The sequence below is a fragment of the Lutra lutra genome, chromosome 12, assembly GCF_902655055.1.
Source record: "Lutra lutra chromosome 12, mLutLut1.2, whole genome shotgun sequence".
NCBI classification, from domain to species: Eukaryota; Metazoa; Chordata; class Mammalia; order Carnivora; family Mustelidae; genus Lutra; species Lutra lutra.
The window spans coordinates 88,598,767-88,617,469 of NC_062289.1; positions in this window are offsets into that span (position 1 = coordinate 88,598,767).

Sequence of the window (18,703 nt, forward strand, 5' to 3'; positions counted from 1 at the left end):
ATCTGGGCATGGGTTGTCTGGGTGGAGAGCTTTACAGTTTACACCCAGTCTCCTTTTATTTGCCTTGGACAACAGCCTTGCCCAGTTTTAGGTGAATGGAACCAAACAGAGGGGATGCAGGGCCTGGAGCTTGAGAAATCCGGTCCAGTCAAGTCACTAGGTCATAGGGAATAGGAGGCTGGATCACAAGTCCTTTCCTGGTCCAGGACTGGACAGAGGCACTCAAGAGAACAAAACTTCTTACAACTTACAGAAGCTATTTGACATCAACCCTAGGAGCCGTGACCCTCATCTTGGCAGGAAAGCAAACTGCAGAGTCAAATACCCCCAGGGGAGTAACAGCATTGGCTTATCCTTTAGAGACGCTCAAACCTCAAACACCATCCTCTTACAGTTCAGCAAGAATCTGATATATTGTAACCAGCTGCAATCTCCAGTTTTATACAAACTTCACTTGCTAGAGAAGGCGATGGGAATAGAAGGGTTCTGTTCCATTCACTGAACCTGGGAGTCTGGGACAAAGCAAACTAGCCAAGGAGGAGATCCTGACTCTGGGAAACTCTTTTTTGCTAAGACCTGCCCCACAGACCCTTTGTTTTGATAACCCCACTTGCCAGCGGACAACACCCAGCAGTCCCCTTCTGGGGGACACTGGTCTCCAAAGGGCTACCTTCTCCCAGGTTACATGGTCTTTCATTATGGGAGCTCTGCTTAGTTGGCCAAGGGCTCCATCAAGAGAGTTTCCCACTTTGACTTCTCTGCCTGCCCCATATCTTTCTTCATTTCCGTAGGCATCAGTCCCCAGAACATGCTGGACCCCAAGACCAGGGAGCAGGAAAGAGCACCGGGCATCCGCAGAACAAACAAGGCAGCATGTAAGAGGCTAAGCGGGGATCACCAGAGCCGAGGGTCTTGGTGCCTCTGCCCTAAGACGCTTCCCCTAGGAAGCACCTGCTGGGACGCGGGGGCTGAACGGCCGGAAGAACCAGAGCTACAATGCATCTAGGGGAGGTGTGTTTCATTCAGAGCAGATCTGATTGCTGCACAGCTGTAGTGGGGAGGTGGCCCGGGTGGCCTCCAAGTGCAATGTGACCCTGTGGATTTACATGGACTTTTCTCACTTCAGGAAACAGGGCTACTTCTGGAAACCTGGACACCCACATCCTCTCTTAAAGGCAGCTCCCCAAGCTGCTCCACAGCCTGTGACACACCAGTGTCACCAGCATCGCCCAGGAGTGTGGATGTGGCTGCCACCTACTCGTTCTAGAGCATTTGAGCCACGACACCCCCCCCGACCCTGAAATCAAGTAGTAATGGCAACCACCACCCACGTGGCTCCCGGGGACTTCATGGTGATGGACGAGGACATGGTGAGGCATGTAGACCCAAAAACATCTAGGGTAAAGGAGGCCCACCTCCCGGTCCTTCCACCTGCCCGCTGCTGCCACCCCATCTCTGGTCTTCTCAGCCCAGCTCTATGTTAGAGGGACAGGAAGAACCAGCTACAGGCACCCCCACCAGCATCACACGTGCACACATCCAGGCGGGGACAAGGTTCACCTGAATTCCAACTGTTTGAGATTTTATCAGCATAATTCCTAAGGGAGGCAAGCATCCCTGATAAAGTAGTCTAGGTACCCCTACTGCAGTCCTTCCTGCAGGCCCCAGATTTAACATCTGATGGCCCAAGTGTTGCCCCAAAGACCCTCAGACTACATGATGCGCTCTTACGCTGGCAGATGCATTGAGTGGGATGCATCCACATGCCAAGTGGCCCGAGGCGAAAAGCACATGGGCCGTTGAGCTCACCTGCCTGCCCTCCCTTATGAAGTAGACACCATGTGGTCCCCAGAGGGGAAAGATCAGTGAGGCACAGCAGCAGACAGAGTTCTAAACCTCAGGCTGCCAGAAGGTAGCTGCCAAAGGCAACGGACATGAGGGAGGGATAGGAGCCACCGACGTGTCCTGCTTCTCCCAGCTCAGAGCAAAGTGCTGGAACTTCACTCAATGAGCGTTAAATGCTTACACTGTGTTCCGTACCAGGACAAGGTTTCAAAACAAAACAAAACAAAACAAAACAAAACCCAAACAACCGTCATTGATCTTTTGGGGCTTCTGTTCACACCATCTCCCTTTTGTTTTGGCTCAGTAAATATCTACGTCTCCTGGCAGTGTGCACTGGGGGAGAGCAGCTCCCTCTCTCCCGGCTGTGGAGTGAAGGGGAGAAGCACAGGCTTTGGCATCGTCACACAGGGGTGCCTAGCTAGAGTTTGTTAAAATCATCCTCGGGAAGAGAAGGGCATTTTGCTCTTTCATCATGGGGGAAAGGGGAGATTCAAGGTCATCAGTTATTAACTACAGTGACTCAGTGAAGACAGAGTGCAAGTTCCCCAGAGACAGGGTCTGGACAGCTGACAAGGCAGCTTGTGTTTACAGTGTGAGGAATTTGCGGCATTCTCTAGGTTAGGAGAATACTCCCCCCCCCCTTTCTTTATTGGGAGTTCTAGAAACTAAGGACAAGGGGAGGGTAGATTTTGTTCCTTTTGTGGGGGGTGGTGGACCCAAGTCCCCTGAGTTCTGACAGTTGGTCCTTTGGGAAGTACACTTGATCCAATAGTAGAACAACCACTATATTCCCATCATGCCTGCAGTTGTTCTGTCATCCCTTCTGCTCTGGACAAAACGGAAAACCTCATCTCAAAAAAGAACAAGAGGCAGTACCAAGTGCAAGGAACCTGACCAACATGGACATTAGTAAGATGTCAGAACTAGAGTTCAGGATGACGATTATAAAGATACTAGCTGGGCTTGAGAAAAGCACAGAAGATATTAGAGAATCCCTTTCTGGAGACATCAACCATGCCTTGAAGCAGATCATATCCAACCTCTTCTAAACCCCAGGAAGAGGGCAGTGTCAACTCTATATCCATGCTCTGAGTATAGCCACGCCTTCCAGATGTATGTCTACACCTTTCATTAATTCACCACACTCTTCCTCTGTCAGCATGGTTCATATTCTCACCCAACTTAGGTCCCCAATTCAGAAGGTCTCGCCTCTAAACTTCATTGCCAAGACAGACCCCGCTGGTAGTAGGTCAACACTGGGCAGCCTGGACTGGCTAGATCAATGGCATTGTGGACACACTACCAAATGGGCCTGCATCAGGAGATGCAGAAAGGATTTAGAGTCCCAGTCTCCAATGTGGGTTATCAAACACTTTACTCAGACATCACATCAGACAAGGAAACATGGGAGAGAAGTCCCATATTACAGCACAAAAGGATCCTGTTGTAAGATTCTTGATACCACCTGGCCAACTCCTTTACCTGAAACAAAGCAACGTTGGAAGTTCATCCATTCCTGACCAGTGGCCACAGGCTACCAGGCCTGACTTTCTGGAATACAGAATCCCATTTTCTGAATGATTATGGGGGGAGGGAATTGGAAAGGAGGTAGACCTTGAAGCCGTCATCAGTGCTTCCAGATCTCTGAAGGATCTTAGCAACATAGATGGTTTTTATAAGCATTCAAATAGATTCTAACACTTGATTGGGTGGGTGGCTACTCATTGCTTTAATCTGAGGGTCTCAGGAGTTATCTAGAGAAGGATTTTTCAAGGGGAACCCTTTTCTCATGATGGGATCACCTTCCCCAAAAATAAACTAAGCTCAGCCCAACTAGGGGCCACATGGGAGAAAGCCAACTGGCCCGGGTCTGGGTAGTTCTGTACTTAGCATTCATGATAGCAAATTCTGGAGCCCACCTCTTGGAAGGTAATTGTCCCAAGAGTTTCCATGGGACCAAAAGGCAAAGACCCATCCCACAGAAAAATCTTAACCTTGGCCCGGATGTAGTTTAGCTTCAAAGACAGCGTGGGGTTGGGGAGGAAGACATGGGCCCAGTCTCCATGTGCCTCAATTTTCCCTGAAAGAATGAAGAGCAGAAAAGCAGGGAAGCTTTCCATCCTCAACCGGAGCCATGTGTCCCCTGAAACTGCTCTTCTCCAAAATCAACCTCCTGGAACCAGCATGGTCTTCTTAGTGCTATGTAACTGCTCTGCGGGACAGATAGCAAGAATGCTTAGAGAAACTTCTGTCACCAGCCTGTTCCCACACCCAGGGCCTCCTCCACGATGCTTCCTATAGTCTGCCGTCATGACCATCCGCTAAGACCTCCAAGCCCCAGGTGTACAGAATGGACTCCATATTTGTCTTGAGGGGAAATTAGGATTCAGATAGGAAAGAAATCACTGCTGACTTCAGCCAAGATCAGCATGAAGACTGTTCTCGTAAAATAAGAACTTTTAAAAGGGGAAGTTATCAGCATGAGATGGATGCTTTTTAAATCCACTGGGATCCTCAGATTAGGAGGGTCAGAGTGGCTCGGAGCCTGCATTGACTCCTGGGGAGACTCAGAAAGGCTATAGCTACCTGTCCCCAGCAAGCACCCTGCCTGAAGAGGACCCTCCAACCATCCATAGGCCTCCACAGGAGGAAGACTTTGCCCCTGTTCCTCACCTGCTGGATTGAAGGTGGTTGTGGCCAAACATTCCACTGGCAGCCAGAGCAGCCTAGAAGTTACTAAGCAAGGAAGGAGTTGCTTCTGGGGAGCCGGCACAGAGCAGGAAGGAATGGAGAACCTATCACCCCGGGGACACACCTCTCAAAGAGAGAAGGAAGACTCTTTGGCACATTCCAATCTTTGGATACTTGGGACCCTAGTGGACCAAGGAATTTCTGGCCTCAAAATGAGATGTGGTCTTAGAATGAGGTCAGGGAACACACACTGTCCTCAGGGTCTACTGTACCCTAGGGTACATTTTTCTTAAGTGGATTTCATCCTCTAAATGGGAGGTGAGCTCTACCTCAAAGTTTCCCCCCCAAGCTGGAAGGAGCTTCAGTTGCCAAGTGGCCCTTCATGATGGGAACATGGCAGGGGAACACCCGTCCCCCTCTGACTCCTACAACAGGAGAGTTCAGACACCAAGATTCTAGAAGATGGGGGCCATAAAAATGGACCAAATGGGTCCCCAAATGACAAGGGAACCTATGCTCATTCCTCCTGGTGACCATGAATGGACAAATGGGACTGCAGGGGAGCAAGAAATAGGTTTCTATTCGAATACAGAAGAGCTTGTGACTTATACCTCTAGAGAAAGTCCACAGATGGATCTGGAAATCAAGCTTAAGAACTCAAAGCCTAGGAGGTACATGTGAGTACAAAGAAACCAACACTCTTTTCCAAGAGAAGATTCCAGAAGTCCTCAATGGTCCAAATGCATTAGCCCTACCTGTCTGGCAGCTGGAGGGGAGTCAGAACAAGTTCACAACAGACTTCATAACTTGCTCAATATCTAAAAGTCCAAAAGCCAAGAGAATTCGTTTGAGCTCCCCTCCCCTGCAGACATAGATGTGGGGAGAATGAAGGGAAGAAATGACAGGAAGACCAGGCACGGCTCAGCTGGGGAACCCCTAATGTTGGGAGCCCCAGATCCCCCTTGTGGGGAAGGTTAGACACCAAAGGGCAAGGAATGGCTCTGAGATGGGTTCTGTGACTCCCATCAGCTTCTGTTTGTTCCCGGGGTAGTAGGTCCCCCGAGAGCAGGAAGCAGGTTCGGAATCTGAGACTAGCTGTCCACTCATATTAGCCTCAGAAAGAATGCTCCCCTGATCTCTGCCCCTCCTCTGTGTCTGATTGCTTTAGGCATTTGAGTTTAATCCCTACTTTCTTTTCAGAGCTGATGCAAAACCAACACCACGCTCCCTTTCTTCTTTGGAGATAGGGATCCCATCCGTGCCCCCCTAGCAGCAGGAAAACAAACTTTTGCTCTCCTGGGTCAGCGGGGAGACACTCAAGAGATGGTCTGCTTCCAAGCCCCCACCCTCCCCTCATTCCTGAAGCCAGAGGCTGGAGCCACTGTCAGTGCTCATTAGGGGAGCCAAGCATCCTTGCTTCCATTCTTAAAGTGGCAGAGAAGGGGTAATCACCTCCACGGGGGGTCAGGCTGGGGGTGAGTACTCTGGACTCAGGATTCAGGCTCATTAGGGCCAGATTCGGGAGATGCTACTTGTCCGCCTGCACGGAGCAATTATGACCAGCTTTGTTCAGGTCCCTCATCATGGCCCCGAAACTAATTGATCGTGAGCCCAGAGGCTCCATCTTGATGAGGGCAGAGGCACCAGAAGATGAAGGGCACAGAAAAGAGTCGAGGAGCTTCCCCAAGGCGGTTTCTCTTAGAAATCAGTCACTTGGGGCATCACTCCATGCGGGGGAAGGCTCTGTCAACTCGTCTGCAACAGGCTTGGCGAAGTGAGCATCTTATTCAGTCATTCAGAGAAGACCTTCCCTTGAGACCAGATGTTAAAGGAGGTAAGGGGAGAGTAAGCTGGAGTTTCAAGGACACGGTCCCAGTAGGACAGTGGCCCGGAAATGGGCCCACAGAAGGGAGGCAAAAAAAACAAAACCAAAACACACCAATGAACTCACTTTCCAGAAGATTGTAAGCAGGAGGTTCACCATGAACTAAATGAACCAACCCTACCAGCCGGGCAGCTATTGTCAAATGAAACACGTTCATAATAAACCTTAAATTTTTCTAGGATGGAAGAAAGCTCCAGGGCCTCTTACCCCGTTCTGTCTCCAGATTGTGCCAGATATTGATCTGCGGTGGGAGGGGTGTGGGGAGCTGTGAAGCACAGATTCCATGGAACATTCCAACAGGATTACATATGGCCCCCAAAGTGAAGGCTGCGGGAGTCTTTCCAAAGGGATACTTTCTACCCAAGGAAATTAAGCCATGGAAGAATCTAGGAAAGTGAGGTACGGAGAAAGACTGTGCTGGCCAAGAGGTCAGAGCTTTCAACTTGCCTCCTTTTGGTTCCTGGAGAAGGGGATCATGTATTCCAGGAAGCTGGGACTGTAGGCATAGATTTTTCCCAGCCCAGAGCCAGGTCAGAAGAGCCTTGGGAAGTGGGGTTTACTGCAGCAGGGAGGTTTTTGTTCCTGCTCCCGCCGGGTTTGTGACCCAGGGAGAACCAGTTTCACATGGTGTGGGGTACACAACAGTCCCCTCCCATGGCGATGGCTGTGTGCACTGAGGTTTCAGGTCAGACCAGCTTGAATAACCACAAAGGGAAGGCCAGCTGTCCTTGGAGGCAGCAGTCTGCCCCTACAGCTGGATGTGTTGTGGGAGAATCCAAAGAGAAAGACCAGACTGACTGAGCAGCTGGGGGAAGGATGCCATTGCTGAAGGCATCCTCAGGTTGAACCCTGTCCTAACCTGTAAGTGATAGGCAACAGGGGCCCATCTCTAGACAGAAGGAGCACATGTCACTCCACAGTAAGTCAGCCCCAGCCCAGTGTTTAGACCAGGCTGGGCTCCTACCCCCTCTGCTACAGGGACGGGTTCAGGTCATTACTCATCAGCCCTTGCCATGCCCCACCAGAGCGAAGTTCAGAACTGTTGCTGGGAGTTCTGTCCATGTTCTCTTGCCTTCTGAATGGTCTGGTGAGAGCATAAAGCTTGGGGAAGGAGACAGGAGAGAAAACAGGTCTGGTGAAACCATATCTGAGTCCCGCATGCCCTTACCTAGGTGTGCACATATACCCTGTGCAGGGATCAGAAAGGCTCCAGTTTCTGCCTCTGAATTCATAACTCTGGAATTTTCTAGCAAGCCTTTAGATTTTTCTCTCCTTCCCCAGCCCCCACCATTTAAGCAAACTGAAATTGATTTCTCTGCTGGTCTAAAGTTCTAGGTTTTATACAGAAATTTCCAGAAATGATGTTCAGTGATTCTGAGGGGAGAGGTGGCTAATAACCCCTCCTGGAGTGGCCTATAGCAAACTACTCTCCTTGGCAAGACAGGAAGGAGCAACTACCATCAGACCCGACATACTCCCACACCCACTGTTCATTTCATGGGCACAGGGAAGTTTCAAGCCATTCCTCACAGCAATGTCTTACGGGGCCAGGCAGAGGACCCCTGTGTTCTAGAAACAATTTTTTTCAACCCCAATGAAGTGTTTAGACCCAAACCCGGTATAGTAAGCTCTTACTTCAGCGTTTTGAGGATTGAAAGGTACTATTTTTGTCTCGTTTACACCAAAGAGACCGGAATGAGTTGCTTAGCACATCTGTGCCTCAAAGTCCCCAGCAGATCAGCTATCAGGTAGGATTCTCACTGACCATCTGGTCGCAGTCTATAATGACAACGCTAGATCTTACTGCCTATCATGGATATTAAAGTGATTTTAAGATGGTGTAGGGGAGTGCATATTGCTGGACAGTTAGAAAGTCATCTTAACATCCGAGGATTTTTTCGTCTGCTAAGGCATATTAGGTGTGCTTAAAACAAAGAAGTTCCAATTTACCTATTTGAAGACAACCATTCAAGTTCTCGATATACAAAAGACACGTCCTTATTTGCAAGAGGAGTGGATGATTTCTATGCAGCTTCTGTAAAAGCTAAAGGAGGGCTGATGTTTTCTGCACAGAGTACTGTGGTGGGCAGGGCTGCCCTGGGTGGGGGGAATGGTGGGGAAGGGGGGAAGAATCGCTCCCAGTAAGCCTCTGAAATTCAACCTCGAGGAGACCCAATGTCTCTCCAGTCACCCGAGACCTTCACCAGAAACTTAAGCACTTTCTATTATTGGGGTCATAAGTAGGACAAGAACAGATAGCTACATAAAATGGGATCTTCTTCCACAAATGGATGGATATTTGTCAAACTTCTAAAGTACATCTTCCTGCCCAGACAGGGAAATGGATCAGGTGGTTTTATGGATTCTCTCTGCTCTAGCATTTCACGATACTGATCTTGGCTACATCAGAGTTCTTTGGGGGTGGGGATGGCTCTCCAACACTTTGGAAGCCATAATAGGATTCTGCCCCATTTCACAAACCAAAGGAAGTATAGAGAAGGCAACCCAGGTCCTCCTCCCCTCGGCCCAGAAACAGATTCTGAAGGCAGAGCGACCCTCTCCTCCCAGGGCTTCCAACATTATCTGGGATCAGCGTTTACACCTTGCACCCCCGACAGCACCCTCGGGTCTGTACACTGAATGAACGCAGCCTTGCTGGACCCAGGTTCATTATCAGCACTGTCTACTGTATACAGTTGTTGAAAATGGATCCCGCAGATGTGGGACAGATGTTTGTACTTAGCAGTTAAGTGTCCCTGCGATGCTGGCAGCCTCTGACAAAGGCATTGTTCTTTGCAAAGCATCCATCTCAAAGACTTCCTAAATCAGGCCCAGATGTCGACATTCAACTCCCATTTCTCCGTGTGAAGACTCGTCTTTCTGAAGGAGTGGGGTTTTTTACTAAAGGTAAATGTGGTAGAATGTGCAAGCCAGCGTGCACGACTCTGGAAGGACCTGAGCTGGAGCTGGGTGCTAGAACTAGAGAGACACTCCTAGCATCTAGATCAATCCTTAGGAGACCATGCAATTGATGGCGTGCCCATTTTACAGGTGTGAAAGTAGCTGAGCTACATCAGCTTCCTAAGAACACAGAAGACGGCACTGGTTTTAGAACTGCAAAACCATCCACCAAAGGCTTCTACTGTCTACCCAGAATATCAGTTTTTGCCCTTTCCTAAAAGTGCCCAGAATAGGACCAGTTTTTCTTGCACTTGGGTTTGGCAAGGTTGCTAGAATTCTAGAGCATAGGATATAGGTGGAATGTGAGAGTTCAGGTTTCAGGTTGCGTTCTTAAAGGAGGCACATCTTTATTGATCCCTTTCACCTTCCTATTGGCTGGAATCTAGACAATGGCTGGAGCTCCAGCAGCCATCTGGCAACACAAGGGGACCCTGGAAAGGTAGGTCTTGCACCGCAGAGCAAAAAGACTGGAGGAACCTGGGTGCCTGCATCTTGGATGATGCCAGCCCTACATGGACTGCCTTTAGATTTTAGTAACCAACTGATTAAGTCACAGCCCTTTTAGATTTAGCAATTACTGGACAGAGTACAAAATAACATAACACCTCCCTTCAATGCATTGACAAAAACAAGATTGCCTGGTCAGCAGGGGACCTCTGTGTCCCCTGTCCACCACCTTCCACCCACGGTAGGTGGAGAAGGGTCAAGACATTAAAGATAGGTTCTCAGCCACAGTTCTGAGCACAGGGAAAGGATTTGAAAGGCTGGCAGTTCAGCCAGGTTTCTAAATTTTTGTATGGCTTGACGGATCTCGCTCTCAAGTAAGGGCAGAATAACTCCTGTGTTTTAATAGCTTTTAGAAGATGGGTGGAGCCTTGGCAGTCTTCAAAGTGCTCAGAGACAGCCGTCCTGTCAAACATTTCTACTTGTGACATCATCTAGACTCAAAAGCTTCGGCAAGATGGACGGGAGGCTCAGGGAGCGGTCACCTTGCCTGAGGCCACCCAGCTCATGGGAGAGTCTGAGCTTCCATCAGCCACTCTTGACTCCTAAGCCATGCTTTGAGCCATGTTCACAGGCAGCACCCAGTTTGGCCCTGGGCTCACCTGCCTACTTCCTGACAAAGTCCCCATCTCCAGTGGGTACTTTCTCCCCTCTGGGTGTCCATGTCCTAAGTGGGGACTAGAGTGGGGAGCATATGGTTTGACTCCCTTGACAAAAGGGTCTTCAAAGTTTTAGGGATGAAAGTGTCAGAATCCCAGAAGGCTTCTTGGCTAGGAGAGCTCACTTAGGGAAACAACTCAGGACAGAGGACTGTTTTACAAGGGGGTCAAGTTAGAGGAGTCACGCTGCTGGGGTTTGATTCCTGAAATCTCCAGGGCTCTGAACCTCTGAGAGGCTACAAAGGTCGTAAAACCTTGGAAAGGCAGGGATGTATCTGTCACCACATTGCATGCTTTCAGGCTGTGGGCAAGTCGGTATTTCCCCTGTGTCACTGTGGGACACCCTCCCTGTTCTGGAAGAACCCAGATCAACTCCTACCTGACCAGTTGCTGACACCCAACCCCCCCTCCCCCTCCCAAACAGGTGCACAGCCTGTGGTCCTGCATCAGGCATGTAAGCAACTGCTCTCATGCACCCCACCACTTCTCCATCTCCAGGGGTTCCAAGAAGGTGGAAGGAGCATTGCAAATCCCCACAAGAATGTAAAAGCCACCCAAGCCATTGGGGAACCTCCCTGACCCGGCAGGTGCCCTGCTTATGCGTTTTCATCTTTGCAATGATCTTCATTTATAGGAGACTGAAGTTTAAAGCCCTAGAAACCTTGTCCAGGGCCCTGTAAGAAGAGGCAAACCCAGATTCCAGTTGGACTTTGAAGTCCCAACTCCACAGGCAAGGATGCCAGCTCCAAGAATCAGCAAGGCTTCTTATACAATATGGCCACAGCCAAGCCGGTGGGGGGAAGCGGGTGGGATGGACCGCGGCCACCATAAGGAGTCCCAGCCTCCAGCGTCCTTGCCCTTCAGCCCCAATGCCTATTTAGATTAGTCCCCAGCAGACCTCAGCGGGGAAATTACAAGTAAGTGTTCAATTTCTCCTTCCACAGCAGCTTGGGGCTGGGAAATCGTTCCTCCCTTGCAGCCTTTCCACACCCACAGCTGGGGCTCCTTGCTGTCCGTGTGCATTGCCAGCAGGTTGGAAATGAATGAATTTCCTGCGGATGGCGTTCAGAGACGACAGATGTGCGCTCCCCCTGCGGTATGGCGGCCATGCGCTTGGGTGGGGCGGGCCAGTCTGAGAGGATGCCATTGGGGGCTGTTGGACTAGGCAGTGCCTGCTGGCTGTTGGAGGTTTCCGCTGATGAGGGAGGTGAGGGTGGGGATAGAAGATGCAAAAGGCTAGCTGACCTCTACTGCTGGGCCCCTTTGCTTCCTAGCTGTGGCGGGAAGTGCTGGGACCCTGGACGTATGCACGGGGCAGGGGAATGGGCGGGGGGAGGGGGAAGGAAACCACCTGATTTTGTAGCCATCCCTCTGCCCCTTGGGGTCCTGAGAGCTGGGATAATGGCACCTCTCTTGGCTGGGACTTCCTATGCCTGCCCAAGTTGCCTGCTGTCTCCCTTACTCTTTGTCCCACGTGGGATGGTGTGGCAGGTGTGGAGGGGTGGGAGACCGTTCATTCTCGAGGATTCTTCTATAGTAAAGGAGGGCTCGGACAGGGGACAGCCATGTGAAGTAAAGCAACCCAGTCAATTTCTACGAGGCCCAAACAAGGTGACCCCGCCTCTCAAATGCTTGTCACCTCAGGTGCCAACCCTACACATGGCAAGCCTTGTTTAGACATTACCCCCTTCAGGGAAAACTTTGGGCATCTTTTTGTAGAATCTGAAGGCAAAAAGACTGTCAAGAAAAACCTCCCTTTAGTGATGTCAGGAATATTGTGAGAATTTTTCCCAAAGAGAGCCTTAGCTCTAAGACAGCTAAGAAGTGAAAGTTATTATCCCTAAAATCCTGAAGGAATCATCCTAAAACAGGTGTCATGAGGGTTTTGACAAAACCTTTTTTAAATACATGGTCTCTATTCTTTTCTGGAATATATGTAGGGTCGAATCAAATTACACCATTACCTGTTACAGTATGGTTCCCTCACCCCTTGTTTATCCAGCAGAGAACTCTATCGCACGTTGAAGCCTAAGATTTAGGTAAGACTCATCTGGAAAATTTGGTCAATGCTACTTCATGATAGCTAATGGAGAGCTTCAACTTTTTAGCGAGCAAGTAGGAATTTTTAGCTAGTAAGGTTTTTTCCTGCCTCACGAAAGCAAGTCTGAATCCCCAGGGTTCTGCTGACAATGCTCAGGGGAACGATGGATTGGACATGCTGTTTAGGGGCGATTCAGTTTGGGTTACACTGCTGGACAGAGCCTTGGATTTCTTTTAAGAAGCGGACTGATAACGTTAGAAGCTGCTGCATTCCCTGGTCTTTGCTTTCCTCCATTTGGCAACTGCAACTCAGAAGGTATTGCTGCAAATTTGGAACCAGAACTCTCAAGTCGGCATCCACTAGATACTTAGTTCACCACCGGCTGGGCTGCTGAGGTCAGAGAACCATGGGCACATTTGCAGAGGCATTATACCCCATGGGCTGCTCACAGCAGTGACTGTGCCCCACTGGAACAATGCAAGGGACCCTTTTCTGGAGTCCAGAGAGACCTCTGAGACTATGGCTTGAGGACCCCCTCACAGCCATACTGAGTTTAGGCTACCTGGGACTTGGAGTTGACTTCCACTTTCTCCTTCTTACTCCGGGCTGACGGGTATTTATGAATTGCTCCCAAGGCCCGCCCTCACCCCCCCCCCCAGCTCCAACATTTTCACCTCACAGGCATCTCCCCTAACAGACCTCTTTCAAGTCTAATTCTGCTTTAGCATTTCTCAGAAGAGAACAAGAATCGATCTCCATTTTAGAGGTAAAGGAAAAGGCTCAGGGAGGTTAGGCATTTGCCCAAGGTCACACAGCCATCAATAGCTGAACGCAGAGCTTTAGACCAGAGTTTGTGGTTTCATTTGCTCAGTCAAGTTCTGATTTAACCCAAATCCATGATGTCCTGGCAAGCTTCCTCACTCTAAGGAACAAGGTTGCTCAGTCTTCTGGACATAGGAAGCTAGCAAGTTAACTTCTAGAATACGGGACTCTCTCATTCTTGGCTCACCAAGAGTGACATTACAGGATCTCTGTTCCCTTAGTGCCCATAGCCAGGTAGAGGTAGACTAGCTGAAGAATGATATGCAGCAAAGTTTACTGAGCCATAGTATGAATTTCCCAGAGAAGGAGGGGACCTGAGAGGGTGGCCGTTTCGGCATTCTGGGGAGAAGGGGGAGGTTATAAGCTCTTTTGCAGAACTAGAGCATTCTGAGTGTGGACCCCTGTGGACTGGCCGCTAAGGTATGCCATGTCTTGCAGGAAGATCATGCACCTGTCTTCCTGTCACGTTATCGCTCACACGTTGGTCTTTTGGGCTGACCTCTGGAGACGAACTCTTTCAACCTGTGATAGTGACCCATGTTTTACATTTGTTTCAGGATGTTTTTGCGAAACCCACTCCTGCAGAGGCTGCCAGGAAAGAAGTTCTTGTGGTCCTGTCTAAGCTGTAAGACGGGATGCTAGTGTGGATTTATCCTAGGGAGTCGGGTCCAGGGTCCCTAACGAGGAAGCAAAAAAGTTGGGACAGCTAAGTGTGCAGTTAACTCCTAACACAGAACCCAAAGGAACCACCTACAAAGTCACCCTCCTCTACTTTTGGAGTGGCTTCTCAGGTGTGCTCTGGGACGAGCCTAACCAAGGAGGGATATGCTTAAAGGACTCCATTTAATGACCACAATCCGCCTACATTCACCTTTATTCTAGGAAATTATGTAGTGCATGAGAAGATACATAGGCTCAGCTTTCAGCCTCCATAGATTTCTGTGGCCACACCTGCAACCGTGGATCTTCCAAAAACCAGTCTGTGACCCTGAACTTGGACCCTCCATACTCCGTCTAATCCAAACCCTTAAGCCTGGTGCACGCCCCCACCCCGCCTTGGTTGGAGAGCCAAAAGAAAGCATTGTAGCTCTTGTTGCAGAAAGAATGTCAGCTGGAGGACCTTCTTTTAGGCAACCCCTACTGGTAGAAAAGTCAGGACCCTAAAGAACTCCGCATGGACCAATGCAGAATGATCGCCAGAAGTCCACGATTAAGCCAGGCTGACGTGGAGATCTGTCGCTGTTTTGATACATAGAAAGGGATCGGTCTGTCCACGGAGGATTTCGGATTTCTTCCTTGGAGGAATGTTTCATTACCGAACAGTGCTTTCGGAATTTTACCACACGTGCATCACTTCGTTCTAATGGGGTTTAAAGGATTAAACATAATCCTTTCCTAATAAGTCCTAGGAGGTATTTGGGGAGATCGACTTCTGAGCATCTTCGGGCATGGAATTGCTGAGTGACCCAGGCCAGCCAGTGTCTACCAAAAAACGATCACCTGCCCGACCATTGAAGAGGGCCTCAGGCTCGTGCTCTTGGACACACACGGCTACCTAGGCCCTATCGCGACTTCCAACTGGAAATTACTTACGGCTCTACCCTGGGTCTAAGCGTTCTGTTCATTTGCCATCTCGCAATTGCAGGCGTTGCCAAGGGATTAGGAGCCTCACCTTTGGACCTTCTCACACTCTGCTAGGTGTGTTCTAATCACCATGGCAGGCCCTGCTGTCAGGCCTCATTACTTAAATATATTATCAGGGCCTGGCCCTGGCTAGTATTGTGGGATTAAAGCAATAAAACTATATGGACAAGTGGCCAGTGTTAGGACGGTTCTTACCCCAACTGCTGAGGGTAATGGCACACAGCTGCAGCCCAAGCACTTGGCCTCCCACCCCCACTTCTCCACACAGCCCCTGCCCCAGCCACAAGACAGTGGCCCCGCAGCCCTCCAACAGCAAGGCCCTGGATTGGTCCAGCTCAGAGCACCTTAGCAACTACATTCAACGTGGAGATCATTGTCTAGCAACACAAGCTTGGGCTTCTCAAATTCCCTCAGGTCCTAGGGAAGGCCCATCTCCTTTTAGGACTACAGCTACCACACCTACGGGCAGCGTCTTGGCGTCTGCCTTCATGCTCGTTCCTAAAAGCTCTGGGGAGGCACACAGTCATCCTTTTTTTTTTTTAAGATTTTTTAAATTTATTTATTTGACAGAGAGAGATCACAAGTAGACGGAGAGGCAGGCAGAGAGAGAGAGAGAGGGAAGCAGGCTCCCTGCTGAGCAGAGAGCCCGATGCGGGACTCGATCCCAGGACCCCGAGATCATGACCTGAGCCGAAGGCAGCGGCTTAACCCACTGAGCCACCCAGGCGCCCCCAGTCATCCTTGTTCAGAGGCGGGGGGCAGCAGAGTACAGGAAGGCTGAAAAGTCAGGTTGTACACACATCAAACAAGGCAGAACTACAAATCGGATGCTGGTCAACCAAAGACCAGGCCGTTAGAGAGGACCAGCCCCTTCCCACTCTTTTGTGTCCCCTCCCTCAAGAAGGCACCAAGGAGATGCTAATTTCATGCATTCTTACATCTTGCCTCTGAGCTTTCTGCACCTGAGCATTTCAGGCAGGGGTGCTAGAGGAGACTTTCACTGCGCGCTCCATCACTGTGCTGGCTCTTAATTCTGGGGTAGGTTAGTCCTCTGCAGGATAGTTTAGGAGAGGCACAATGGCTTTTAGCCAGTGACAAGCCTTGGCGGGATTCAGGCAAACTGGATGGTTGTTCACTTGAGATGTGGATGGTCAGTGCTGAAACTGGGAGTCCCAACAGGAGGACTGGTCACTTCATGGGGGACTTGGAGGCTTTTGAGTGAAGGGAAAGAGGTCTGGATAAATATGGAGAAAAGATCAAGTGCAGGCTTATTCTGGTGGCCTGGGTCCATTGTTGGTCATATACTTGATGGGTCAAAAGACCTAAACCTACAGAGGACAACCACCTAAGATTTATGGAGCCTCTAATATCTACACTTCCCTAGGCCCTTGACATTGCTCAAATCTCTTTTAGCTACCAAGAGAAGCCTAGGACCTCATATGAAGACCATTCATGGCTATGAATGAGCCAGTGATGTTGGGGGAGGGGCTGTTTCACTGAATGAAGTATGCTCCATGCTTCAAGAAATTGTCAGAACCTCCCTAAATATCCCTCAATTATGGTACATCTATGGCTATAGTTTTGAAGAACAAAGCAGACTTTCATGACAGGAAGAAAATATGTAATTTATTCAATTGTATTATGTATTGTGGATTGTAGATTGTTACACAATTTTGATCTCTTGTGGCATAAGAAGTTGTGCTTATGCTCAGAAGATGCACACTAAGGGCAGAGTGAATGGGCCCAAGGACTCCAGTCTGCTCTAATGGCTCAGAAAAAGGCAACTTTAGAGAATGAAAGACAAAGGGGACAAAGTATAAAGTTGGTGAATCAGGGAAAAAAATTACAGGAGAATTCTTCACATTCTTCCATGTCAGTTTCACAGAAAAGTTGCATTAGAGTAAAATACAGAAAGTCGAACTGTACACAAGGGGTTCTATAGAATCCCTTTTGCTTTGTGCTAGTGGAACACGGTAGAAAGCCACTGGGCAGCTTCAGATCGTCACAGGGGTTGCCTCAAAAACGAGCATCCTCTAAGACTAACTTTTCAAGCTATGAATTTCTAGACTGCTTGAAATTTAGGAGTCATATTAATAGAATACAGGCAGGAAATTTTTTTTTTTTTTTAAAAGGAAGCACATGCCCAACCTCACCCTTTAAGACACCAGCCACAAACTCAGGGGAGGTGGGCCTGGGCTCACAAGCTTCAGTTCTCCCTTGTGATCAAAGGGCTGTGCTCTAGAAACCCAAAGACTGCCTGGAAGATAGTTTCACTTGTTTTCCTGAATTTTGGACTTGGCCTCTTGCTCTCACTAGGCCAGAGGGATACATACTTGGCCAGTCATTTCAGCTCCCAGGAGGATATTCTTTCTAGAAGCTCTTGGTCTGGACTCCACTTGAGAAAACCACATACTATCACAGGAACCCAACTCCTAGCAAAACAAGGGAGGCAGCTTTAAGAGCATGGGCTCTGAGTTCAGCACACTTGGAACTGGGGATTTTGCCCTTTCCTCACTGCGGGCTCTTACAGAGACATGGGGGCTTGAGCTTGTCTCCTCCACTGTAAAATGGAGACAGTAAAACCTACCTCAAGTCTTCTGCATTAGGTGGTATGAAGACACCGGCTCGATGCCTCGAATATCGATAGGTCTTATGGGTGTTGGCATCAGGAGGATCTTGGTTCCTCCTGAGCAGACTTGAGTTTAACTGAATAGTAAATAAAGCTTTAGACTGTGCTTTGCTGTTGGCCAATAGAAAGCCTGGAACCAAGTTCATAGCCCTTGGTGGGGGCTCCTATGGGGGGGGGGTGTCCTATGGGACCGTTTATGTAAGCTCAACATGTCTTGGAAGCTCAACATGTCTTGGCTTTAGTTATGTTTTATCTTTACACCCTTATTTCAAATGTTTTCCAGAAAAGAGTAGCAAGCACCTCCAACACGTCATTGTGAAATGTGAAGACATAGTTGGCCATTTCCCATACTTCCATTCCCAAACCCCTGCCCACTTGGTCCATGGATCGGCCTGGTGTTCATCTTGCCCTAGCCTTCTCTAGTTTTATAAGTCATAAAAATGTGTCTGACTTTCCCTTTATAAGAAAGGAAACACTGTTCAGCAGACAGAGGGTTTGACAGAACAGTTGATTATTGGAGAAGAAAATCCAGCCCATGGAGAGTTGACGTTACTAAACCGGTTAAGGTCAGACTTCCGGTTGGAGTCCATCCATTCACATGCCCGGAGGGATAGGGGCTGCAGTCCTGGCAAACAGGACTCAAGATGAGGGACTTGGCCTCTGAGCAGGTTTCTCATCCATGAAAGCATCACAGACACCCTGCCCCAGGCTTAGGTTATCATGAATCTCAGAAGGATACAGAAGAACACCGAGAGTTAGGGCAGTCCAGTCTGTACCAAGAATGATACCAGCAGACCCTTGGATAGAGGTCAGCAAGTTCCCAGTGGGAAACACAAGTAGGAAGAAATTGGGAAACACTGGTCTACCCAACCGAACAGAGAACTCTAACAAGAGAAAACAAGCTGGAAAAACATCTCCGACGCAGATGTAAGACTGCAGAAAATAGTCCATTAGGAAAGAAATGGAAACCATGTGGATTTTGTAGATGAGCAGCCCAGAGAATACGGTGGGGGATTTCCACT